This window comes from Vespula pensylvanica, chromosome 3, assembly GCF_014466175.1.
Source record: "Vespula pensylvanica isolate Volc-1 chromosome 3, ASM1446617v1, whole genome shotgun sequence".
Classification (NCBI taxonomy): Eukaryota; Metazoa; Arthropoda; class Insecta; order Hymenoptera; family Vespidae; genus Vespula; species Vespula pensylvanica.
Genome location: NC_057687.1, coordinates 2,981,080 through 2,991,426, shown reverse-complemented (window position 1 = coordinate 2,991,426; position 10,347 = coordinate 2,981,080). Strand labels below are relative to the sequence as shown.

General features: G+C 31.2%; 1 protein-coding gene across 1 annotated transcript in view; it reads right to left on the bottom strand.

Annotated features, from left to right (window-relative positions):
- LOC122628053 (CB1 cannabinoid receptor-interacting protein 1-like) overlaps positions 1–10,347 on the bottom strand; it is a 14,224-nt gene that overhangs the window by 3,208 nt on the left and 669 nt on the right. The window lies entirely within an intron of this gene.

Here is a 10,347-nt window from a genome sequence, read left to right as displayed (position 1 = left end):
GAGAGAGAGAGAGAGAGAGAGAGAGAGAGAGAGAGAGAGAGAGAGAGAGCGTTTCTGCGGTAACTCATCATCGTGTTGTCGATGTGCCATAGAATTTAATCGATCGTTTTCCTGCGTTAATTCTCGGGAACGCGTGAAATTTCGTTCATTTGTGTTTCTCGAATAACCTGCTCGCTCTTGATGATGAGATTCATTCAAGTTCGAAGGACAAATTCTAAAAAGAAAAAAAAAACAAAGGAGAAAGAAATTTAACTAAAAATTTTTCACGTAAGCTTTTATATAAATTACTTAGTGGTTTTATCAAGATGTCTTTTTTAAGTACATGCATAAATTTTGTTCTTTCCTTTTTTTTATATGTTTTATTATTTTGAATATATCTCTACATAACGCTTTCAATTTAAACACGATCGAAAAACATCTTGAAAGCCGTTCTGTGCATAGCGATTACCTCACGTGATATTCTTGGTATAGGAATTTTTGGAGGCGTATGATCGAGCTAGAATAAACATCCACGAATATACCGAAAACAGATATTTTTCGAACTTTACAAGATATAAACGTTTCGTATATAATCATTTTTTTTTTCATACTTTCTATGAATCATACTTACTAAAAGTTATGCGAATCAATGATATTTAAAGTCTATAATAATCAATTATTTTGAGGATAACGAGTTGTAAAGCGTAAGTGAATATCGATTGGGTGTTTCGACTAATAACTTTTGAAGTCCCGTCTTATTATTCGTTATCAAATTAATTACTGCAAAGTTTAATTAACACGTTGTTAGAATCGTTTTTGCCATGTCAATGTAATTTGCAATCAGATAGTCGATCCAATGAAGATCCACAAAGTTTATTTAATTGATCATTAGTAGTTAAAATAAAGTAAATCTGTATAATTATAATAAGAGATAAAGAAATATTAATTATCTTATTTATTATCTATGTACTCCTTTTGAAATGAAAAATTGATCCCTCTCGCTCTCTTTCGCTCTTTCTCTCTCTCTGTCTCTCTCTCTCTCTCTCTCTCTCTCTCTCTCTCTCTCTCTCTCTCTCTCTCTGTCACACACACTCCCTCCCTCCCTCCCTCCCCCTCTCTCCTTTTCTTTTTCCAAGCTGCATAATTAATATCGTTTGTCGCTTAAAGAACATCATATGGAAAAAGCCAAGTTTTATCTATCGATCGATACGATATATTCATTGTAAAAGGCTGTAGTGTTCGTAAGTATGACCGACAATAAATGAAACTCACTTGAATAAGAAGAACGTTTTGCAAGAACGCAAAAAGACTTGATCGAAAGAAGTGGTATGCTACGTCGAAAGTAGGATAAACTAGTTTACTAGAAAGAAGTTCGGTAGCAGCTGCAAATGGCATCCACTATCATGTAAGATCGATACACTATCATCGCTCGTGAAAAATGCAACGAACACAGTTATAACTACCCTTATATATATATATATATATATATATATATATATATATATATATATCTGTACAATATAATATCCGAACTGAAAATGAAGTCGATTTGCTTTTTTTTTTTTTTTTTTTTTTTCTTTAAAGAAACTAAAGTTATAACGGCACTTGTTAGGTATATGATCTTTTCTTTTAAAATTTAAAACAAGTTGGAACTTTCTTTTCCATTTTTCTTATTTAACATTTTTTCTTTTTTTTCTTTATTTTACTTCTTCTTCTCCAATTTTTTTTATTTCTTTTTTATTTTTTCTTTTTCTATACATACCGACAAAAACATAGAGTATATACAAGATAATCGATGAGTATATAAGTACTTTCTAATAAAATATAAATACGATGTTTCAAGCGGTTATGACGAATTCCTCCTTCTCGTTAAAGTAAATTTAGCATTTCTTTGAAAATGCTCGAAAAATATTTCAGAGAAATTTCTCGCAAAACTTTCATTGGTTTTCAACTATATTTTTCTACATTTTCTAGACTCTTCATATCTTGAGATGAAGTGTACCGTCAAACTTTAAAAAAGTATAGAAAAAAGGTAGGCGGTAAACATGATCGAGTTTTTTAGAAATTTTTATAAACACTAGAAGTCTTTGGAAATGCCTCTACAAGAATTAACACCAAAAGGAAACAACATGGTGAATATCAATTAAATACAAATAAATGTTATATTGAAAACTTTTCTTTTATATAACTAATAGATATATTTATTCCTATCTTATCTCTTAACGTCTATGATTGTTTCCTTGAATAATTTGCGAACCCGAAATATTTTCAAATGAGGAAACATAAAAAAATCATACGTATTGGTATTAAAGAATGATGAATGTTCGGCGTTCGTCGAAGAACTGACTTTTAAAAAATTCATAGTAAATATCTCGAAGTGAAGTATAGCAGAAATGCATTACTCGATTGATCTTTTTACTCTCATAAAAGTACTTGACAATGATAGCAATGTGGATCGAATGTTATCAAGAATAGAATATTTTTGCCAAAGTGAAAACAGATGTATATATATATTCGAAATAATATACGAGAAAACGACAATGAGATAACGTTTATAAAAATGTTCACAAATATGCTTTTTGGCATTATTTAAATTTCTCTCGAACGAATAAAGAATATCCTGAAATGATAAATAGTCGAAGAAAGATCAAATTGTTATATGGCTTAAAAGATTGTTGAAATAAAAAATTAAAAAGAAGTGCTAACAAAAACTTTCTAAATATTTTATTTATTTTTTATTATTCTTATATATGATCGATCAACATACTTTAACATATTCTCAAGCATATACGATCATTTTTGTAAGTCAGTATATCTATACTTTTCCTTTTAACATGACAAACCATTCTTCCCCACGATGAAAACTTAAAAATGTATATACACGTATGTCTCAGCGTAAATGGAACATTGCATTATTTATTTGAGCTCGATGTTACTTTTCGAAGGGCTGGGTAAAAAGGAAAGAAGATTGACTGTGTCTTCCTTGAAACAAAGTCAAGTGGTATGTGCATTTAAATTTATCCATTTTATCCGCTGCAATGGTTGAGAAATAAGAACGAACTAATGTGTTACACGAATAACGTAGAAAGAGCTTAGTAAACAAGCAATATCTTTGTGTCCCATATCTCTCATTCTCTCTCTCTCTCTCTCTCTCTCTCTCTCTCTCTCTCTCTCTCTCTCTCTCTCTCTTTCTTTCTTTGTTTCTAGCTAGCTTATATACTCGAAAGAGTTTATGCAGTTCTCAATTTTGCAAAAGAACAATAGAAAATCGCGATAAAGAGTAAAACAACGTCTCCTAACGACTTTTCTCTTTCTCTTCCTCTCTCACCTTTTGTCTTTATCCTGTCCTTTTCGAAGCATTCTTAAGCTTTGGCCCTTTCGAGTCACATAATGTGTATGCTCGAATGTCTGTTCTATTATTTTCTTTTTTTTTTTTTTTTCAAGGAAGAAAGATTACATTAGAAAATTGTAAGATATAAAGTAAAAACTGCTCTTTTTTTTTCTTCTTAGATGTGAACCTTTTAGTTCATTTTTGTGAAAAGATACAAAAATCGTCAAAAGTTATGCAATCCGTTTCACGTATAGACACACACATACACAAATAAAAACGTGAATTTTCGTTTCTTCAAACGCTCAATGAATTCCCATTATTCGATTCATCCTTTTTGATAAGGTAATAAACCTTACTTGGTACAATGATTGAAAGTCCCTAGAGAGCTTATTATCGTGAATGTAGATGATAATGCTCATGTTTCTGACAAATTTACGGAGGACTATCGATCCAATCGCATTTCTTGAATCCTTCTTTGTAAATGGTATTAGAAATCGATTGGATCTGAAGATTAGGATAGGAGAAACCGATCGAAAGTTTTAACGAGCGTACTCAGATTTTGACATTATCAAACAATGTTCATCGATAGTGACTTGCGAAAGAGAAATATACGAGAATCGCGTGACGTGCTATATAATTCTCGACGACTTTAAGTCGTTTAAAATTCTATGTGATTTCTGAGATAGTAAGATCTAGGCTCGCCAGCCAGATTCGCCATGATGTACGAATCTTTTCAAGGCTTTTGAGAATTGCGAAGAAGTCGTCACTAACTAGCCGATAATTCTTTATGATATATCATTCGTAGGCAAGCATATAAAATATTCACGTTACTCGAAGAACCCAAAGAATTCGAGAATAAGGTGATAAATTACAGAAGATGAATTACAAGATCTATGATCTTACTAAAAAAGAAAAAAAAAAGACAAATTAGAGATATTTCTTTCATTTTTTATTATCTGGAAAAGAACAGACATGATGGATCATTATTTTATAACGAACCAACGTAATTTTTCCTTTGAAAAAAAAGTTACTCATATGATTTAATGAACGAAAAAGAAATATAAGAAAGAAACACTAACCACTTTCCTCGCTCGTTGTCGTGCAACGGAAGCCCATCATTATTGAATGTTACTGGATATATGCAAATACATTATTTCTTTCGATCCATCGTCACGTTACAGTATAATCATAGTACCATTCCACTTACCGTAATTATAAGCAAGTAATTTTAGCTCGAAGTTCGTGTTGCCAACGTTATTGGTCTGCTATTCGCATACAAAGCAATTTAAATGAGAATCAAACTTCTAATAAATAGAATAAGACATTCACAAAATTAGAATTCATGTTGATAACAATCGAAATCATTTCCGGTCGTAGCTTTGACGCACATTGAAATTGCAACTAATAGATCTTGTCAAACGATAGAAATTTTGGAGTTCAAGGCGATGCGCGTATCGCGTGTGTGCCACCTGGTGCAATCTCACGTTTGGCAAAAACCTGCTCTTACCTGCATGAATACACGTCAAATATCAATGCACGATCCCACCGTGGATTAAATTCTTCCAAGGTAACGTTAGGAAAATATGACGCATTTTCGACACCCACGTCAAGATCGTTTTTTTCAAGAGTCGTACACGAAAAATCGAGCGTATACATACGTCGCAAACAAAAAGAAACGAAAAATAAATTTCATATATTTATTATTTTATTTTTTCACATTTTTCATTATGCCTGTAATAGAATATTATAATAGAAAATTTGATATATGCACGTAACTAAATACAATGAATATGATAAAATATTAATGCGGTATAAAATTCGTTAACAAAATTGTTAAATATTCTATCAGATTTCTTTTTTTGGTCCATTTTACATTTTTGTTTCATGTTTTACATTTTTTTTTAAAGAAAAGTTATCATCATTACTTTAGAACAGATCATTTATGACTTTTTAAAGATAACAATATTCAATATTTATAAAAGTGCCGTATTTAATGGAATGCAGAAAGTATTTATTAAAAAGTTTTCATCATTATATACTAGCGAAACCGAGTAATAAAATTCCATGAGTAGCAACGTACTTGTACCCTGGTTTATTTCCAGCGATAGAAACGACTCTGTGTTATTAGTTCACTCTTTCTAACGTTGCTATGAGTTGAGTGATACACATGTGTGTGTAAAGTAACAAATACACAACAGGTCGACATCTCGAACTGAATGCACACACTCTTGAATTGAAACTTATCGTACTTGTCGTTTCTTTTACGACACAATTTCGTCGACCAAATAGCCGACGGAACGAGTCTGATAAAATGAAGTAAACTATAGAAAAAGTTCGATGCACACAAATCGCTCATAAATTTGTTTTTTCGATGTGAGATCTTCCAATTTTTTTTGACTTTGACAATCGTGAAAATTAATCGATTTCGTTGATTTTCCAAATAAATTTATACAAATATTTGACTCTCCACTGGGACACATTCGAAGCTTTTGTATTTGATGTTGATCAAATAAATAATACGATTTATTCTTTCGAAATAATTTTTCATCGTAATTGTTAGATACGTGTATTGTCCGAATTATTGCACGATATTCAATATTGACGTAGTATTTTTTTTTTTTTGTTCATACTATAACGCATGAAAAATCATGTTATCAATGTAATCTTTAACGGATACGTTAAAATAAAAAATAGGGTCAAGGTAAACTGAGGATTATTAGTCATTTATATATCACCGTATAATTAGCGGATTCATTTTTAATTATCGTCCTCCATATCTTTTTAATTTTATGTCGATAATGTTACGAAAGTACACAAAGGTCTAAAAATTAACATTTTCCGTAGTTTCATGAGACGCCTAACAATAAGTGAAACATGAAATAAAAATGTCGTCTTTGTCTTGAAAACGAAACAGACTCTATTAAAAAAACTTTTGATTCTATGAACAAATTTTATTATAAATAAATTAACGGATCTTCCTATTTTAGAAGAGGGAGCTATTATTTCATTATTTTCTAATGATATATTCAGATATATCAAAGAGCTAAGTCTTCATAAATGTAAAAGAATCAATGAGAAATGGGACGGCTTTCGATAGAAACGGTACGTGTACATTTCCTCTTTCAAAATATGCAAATGCTTACATTTAAATGCGTGCATATATCTATATAAGATTTATACTGCATCCTTTGTTAATTATCATATATATATATCTCTTTAAAGGTTCATCGAGTGAATGCATATCTACTCATTTTTCAATGAATTCTCTGCAAGATTCAATAGAATTTCAATAAATTGATTATTTAATAATATTTAATTAAAATAACGATTGAAAGAATAAAAGAAATCTTCCGTTCGTAAAAATATATTTGTTGTGTTAATTACCGAAAAATACTCTTTTCATTTCACGATAGTACCTACCCATCTCGTCGATTGAAACGAAAGTAAAAAAAAAAAAGAAGAAAAAAGAAAAAAGAAAAAAATATCGTCGATGGAATATACTGCAAAAGTATATCCATATTTCTGAATAAAAACGAGATGTTTTTTCTTCTCCTGTTTCGAAAATAGAAAAATGTTAACATCTGTTTCGAGTAGATTGATGTATATGTAAATATACATCTATTAATGAAAAAGAAACGAAAAATCGATGAAACGATTTTCTTCGTATTATGTATTGTTTTAATTAAAATGAATTATCCGAACTGTGACGACACATATCGAGATGAAGGATTAACTTAATTCGAGGTCGAATACCCTCACCGATTGCCCGTAGTATTCGTTTAAGCGCTTAAGAAATGTCTTTGTTTCTCTTCAGTCAATTAAGCACATCCCTCGAAGGAGAGGGAGAGAGAGAGAGAGAGAGAGAGTAGAGGAAAACGAAGACATACTTCGATATACAAAGACGAATGAGCTCGGTCACGTTGTGCATTTCACTAGCTTCTTTGTGAACATCAGATATAACCACGAACGTGGACTATCTGCTCCATATAACATCTCCATATACCTCTCCACTTCTAGATGTACATCCCTTGTGGCAAGATCGTATGCGGAGTATCTGTGGATTGCTTCGATAGAAAAAAGGACATGTCGTAGACACACGATTAAAAGCTGCGTTTCGACAAAAAAAAAAAAGAAGAAAGAAAGAAAATAAAACTTTTCGGAAAAAAATCCTTTCTTTCAAAAGAATATAAAATTTCATTGAAAGGAACGCAAACTTATGAACGAAGAATACTTAAATATCGAGATTGAAATAAAAATGTTTTTAAAATTGCAGAAGATCCTACGAAAAGTATAATATAACGTAAAGATAATATACGAGAGCATAAAGTAAATCAAGTGTGAACGATGGAGTAACTTTTTCAAGGAGTTAAATAAAATTTATAAAGATAGTATGAAATAAAAGACTCGTTGAAGACATAACATTCAGACGGTATGGCAAGAGTTTCGACGAAGAAAACGTAGATTCGATTTACCGCTTTACGAATTTACATGCAGCTGTTCGCGCTGAAGTTCTGTCAGTGTGGTGAATTCTCGAAAATTTTCCTCGAACCTAACGTTCTCGTCTACTCAACTTAAACTTTAGTATTAACCTCCTAGGAATTCATGGCGTGCATCGTTGAACCCACTGGTAACATAAAACCCACATGCCTTTCTTAATTCTAACAACGTTAACTCGTAAAAGAGAGAGAAAATGAGAGAAAGAGAGGGAGAAAGTAGATAAGTGAAATATAAGGATGTATATCATATAAGTATATTTCTTAATCAGTTATGCCCTTTTCTTGTTTTACCTATAGCGTGATGTTTCTTAAACACGCCAGGTTTTAAGAAATAATAATAAATCAATTCGCGATTACACGTATTTTTAGATGACCCGTGAGAGATTTAACTCGATGTAAAAGTTTCCTTTGATACATAGGTATACAATGAGAGTATATTCCTCAAACTTCTTTTTCCTGCTTCCTTTTTTATCGCAATAAAGTTACTGACTAATACATCGTTTTTTATTTTTTTTTTTTTTTTTTTTTTTTTTTTTAGAGAACATAAAAAGTAACTCCTATTTAAAGAGAAAAGATTGCTATTAACGATTCACTGAATTCATTTTGCTAATGTACGAAGTCAACCACCGTACATTTTATTTTGAAGGTATTTTTCAAAATGCGACGTCGTTTTATCGGAAATAAAAAATATATTAAACGTATGTATTGAAATCAAGATATTTAGCGAGATCGATCATATAGATTTCATGTTCAAGAAATATAAAATTACTTTGTCTCGATATTTGCCTAAAAGGAACGAACGCGATGCTACCAGAAAACGATTCAACTTGTAGATGCATCAATGCGAAATCGTATGCTCACTGAAAACTATTATCGGGAATCGCAGTGAATCGTTTTCTATAGTAAATCGAATCCATTTTATTCGACAACGACGACGACGACGACGACGACACGACCACCAAAACTATGAAAGCATACGCGATCGATTATTCAACTTCAAGTCAAATCGGGAAAAACGATTTTTCACCTAACGACAAAGAAATTTTGATTTCCATATTTGATATTGTAATAGGAGGATGAGCAATAGATGCTTTAAAACCAGAAAAAATCACAGTCTTTCTCTCTCACGATGAACAGTGACATTCATCGAATTTTTGCAAGCGGATATTTTCCAATACATGATGGTCAAATTTATGATCTAAAAAAATCGATATAAAAGCAACGAGTCAATTTTTCGAATTTTATCGTACCATAGAACTTGCCTTTTTTCTCGTTAATCTTTCTTTTTAACTTGAAACGAATGAAAAATTCAACGATTTATGCGATATCGCATAAAATAAAAAAGCATCATGACTATATTTATCGAAGAGCTTCTTTAGCTTAATACAAGCTAAGTGAAAAGCATATTCCAATATATATGTATATATGTGTATGTGATAGAACCTGTTGCGATCGAATCATGAAAACCAATATGCCGAAGAAAGTGAAAAACAAAAAAGTGAAAAAAAAGTCTTATTTCCTGATAGAAAATTTCATCGAACGAAATATTTCGGGGATATTTTCCATTTCTTATTATGCAAAAAAATAACGAAGTAAAGCGAAAACAAAACAAGGTCGTATATTTAATGACCATCCTAAGCATATATACCTTAAAAGAAACATTCGTTGAGATCGATCCAAATGCACGCACGAAGGTCGTTTTTCTCAGGCAATGCTCTGCCCCAATTACGACGCTTTTTCCCTTAAGAAGATGCACGAAGGTTTAAGAATTAGCATTTCACGTAGACTCGTGAGAGATAAATAGTATATTGAATGAAATTAATAACTAATAATTAATAACTAACAATAAATAGTATATTGAATGAAATTAGCATCTGTGTATTGAAAAAAAAATTTAATATTCCGTTAGAAAACTATCGATTTTTCGGACAAATTTGATTAATAAATCAACGGACCTTTCCATTTAAATGTCACATTCTATATTACTTTGCGATGACATTCGCACGGTTGTCAAAAAATCAAATTATAATAAATCTAAAAGCATCAACGAGAAACTCATGACCGAGTGAATAACCCGTTTTATTTCTAATCCAGGAAAAACATAGTTTTGCTTGAAACTTCTATAAATACTAAATCTACAGCAATAGAATGTCACGAGAGTGATCGTAAAATTAGATAACGACTACATCCACGAGGATTCTGTGGTAGCTTTGGACAGGATCGTTTTGTCCTTCATTCCCATTTATAACCCATATACTTGCACCCCTCTGGATTAAGTTTTATTCGCTGCAAGAAGGGTATGGCTTACGTGACGTACATTACGAGCAAGTCGACGACATTAGAAAGTCTATAAAGGAGAAAGGAAAAATTTTTGTTTTAACTTCAATGAGAAAAAGGAAGGAAGAATAAAAAAATGTTCAAATAAAAGAGAAAAATCGTTGTCCAAGTAATACCCAAAATAGAAACACGTAATCATTTTTGTAATATGTGATAAAAGAATTTAGAATTATTGTTTGAAAGAACTTTGCTATAAAAAAAAAA